At 41.0% G+C, this 2481-nt stretch overlaps 1 pseudogene; it reads right to left on the reverse strand.

Moving 5' to 3' along the window:
* Positions 1 to 268: 268 nt before the first annotated feature.
* On the reverse strand, positions 269 to 1245 carry LOC142445716 (olfactory receptor-like protein OLF2; annotated as a pseudogene).
* Positions 1246 to 2481: the final 1236 nt, after the last annotated feature.

Here is a 2481-nt window from a genome sequence, read left to right on the forward strand (position 1 = left end):
CAAGAAGCCCTTTACCCAATGCACTGATACAGAGTCTGTTACAAAGGGCTGGACCAGAGCCACAGTGAGGATGGTGGTGCAGACCCAGGCAGGGTTTCCTCACGTTGTGCACAGGACCCCTAGGAGTGAGAATCAACTTGAGGGCACTGAACATGACAACATCCATGGAGGCCCAAAGAAACCAACAACACACACAGGAAACTATCCACAAAGATTATATTGAGGAAACTGCAGGCACTTTTTCAAAGGCCATTAGCTCTAACAAGTTTTAAATACATCTATGTATTTGTGAACGGTATACACGTTTAACAGGACATAATTTAGTGCTCATTGTTTTTTTGAGGGCACCTATCACATCCTTATTTCTCAGGCTGTAGATGAGTGGGTTTAACATAGGGATCACAACTGTGTAGAACACAGATGCCATTTTGTCCGTGTCCATTGAATAGCTCGAACTTGGTCGGAAATACATGAACAAGATTGTACCATGGAATATAGCCACCGCGGTTAAGTGTGAGGCACATGTTGAGAAAGCTTTGCGTTTTCCCTCAGCGGAGTTCATTCTAAGAATGGTTGTTATAATATAGCAATAGGAGAGAAGAACTGTTACCATGCTGCATCCCACAACACACCCAATGAAAGTGAACATCACAATCTCATTAATGGATGTATCTGAGCAAGAGAGGGCTAGTAAGGGGGGGACATCACAGAAAAAATGATTGATAACATTGGACTTGCAGAATGAAAGGCGAAATGTGCAGCATGTGTGGATTGCCGAATCCACCAACCCTACAATGTAAGCACCAGCCACTAGCCGGGTACAGACCCCCCCCCAGACATGGCAACTGTATAAAGGAGTGGGTTGCAAATAGCTACATAACGGTCATAGGCCATAACAGCCAACAAGAGGCAATCCACATCAGCAAATGCCCCGAAAAAGTACATCTGGATGGCACACATGTTATATGGAATCCTCTTTGACTCAGATAAGAAGTCAGCCAGCATCTTGGGAGAGACAGTGGAGGAGTAGCAAACATCACAGAAGGACAGGCTGCTCAGGAAATAGTACATGGGCGTGTGGAGTCTGGGGTCCACCTTGATCAGTAGGATCATGCCTAGATTTGCGATCACAGTGATGCCATACACCAGGAGAAACAGCACAAAGAGCCCCTGCTGCACATCTTTTCTGCCAGAAATCCCTAAGAATATGAAGTCAGTAAACAAGGTGTGGTTCTCAGCAGCCATTGCTTAGATCCGTGAAATTTCTGGCTCTGAAAGGAGGGAAAAGGAAGAGGAAAATAAACATCTGTTTACTGTTCTCATGGTTTATCCCCAGGTTCTTTTAAACTTTTGCTTTTAATAATTAAAAATAGGCAAAGAAAGATTGCTCTAGTTGTTTGAATGGAACGGATTCAAGTGGAAATATATCGACAGTAGAGCAAATCTATGAAATTACTATGGCAGGATTACCTCTTACATTTCTATACCCCCATTTTCTTGTCTCCTTTATTTTACTTTATTATATTGAGATCTAAGACATATAGCATATCATATATTATTCAATCACATCTAGAAGTAGTGTACAATGGCTACCTCAATCAGTTTCCAAATATTTTTTCTTCTTAGACCCGTTGACATTGTCTCCCTTTTACTCCACCCTCCACAACCACTGTATTGCCCACCGCCACCACCCAAACCTCTACTCTACTTTCCCTACCCACGCGTTCATCACTCCTGGGTTTAATATACCAAAATCAGAAAGACATATAACAAAATTTCATAGCGGTGTTCTCCAATGTCATACCACCTCTACAGTAATATGATATGAACAAACAAAACCAAAACACAACAACGAAAATACAGAAATGTTTGAAACCAGATCAGGGCCAGCATGTACCAGAGGGGGATCAACTGACAAAGTTTTCATTGTTCAAGTCAGGTTTATCATTTTGGTTCTCTATACTGATCTCTCTAATGCACTTTGATTACTGACCACTTCTTCCCATCGCTCAATTATAGATAGAGGGAGATCACTGGAAGCTATTTTCTATATAATTCCTTCAAATATATCTTAGGCACTCACTGTTAACCATAACCTTCTGCCAACAATATTCTTACAAGTTAGACTCTGATACTAATCCCTTCTTTGATTTCAGATTATATGATTTACAATCCTGTGGTGAGTGATCATAATGCATTTCTCCCACAAGGACTTAGTTGATATCTTACTTAGCTGCTTCTTTGAAGATAAACCTTTAAGACCCCAGACACTACTTTATCTGATTGCTGGGCACCATCTAATTTCTTAGCCTTATTTTGCTATAGAACCTGAAACTTACGTGTTCCCTTTCTGAGAGAGAGAATTTTATAGCTCCAATTTTTCTAGCTACATTTTTATTAAAGAGTTTACAAGGTCCTTGGACAGCGCAATGGGTTGAACACTAGTAACCTAAGAGGTTATCACTATGGTAGTAAAGCCTG

This window comes from Tenrec ecaudatus, chromosome 4 (assembly GCF_050624435.1).
Source record: "Tenrec ecaudatus isolate mTenEca1 chromosome 4, mTenEca1.hap1, whole genome shotgun sequence".
NCBI lineage: Eukaryota > Metazoa > Chordata > Mammalia > Afrosoricida > Tenrecidae > Tenrec > Tenrec ecaudatus.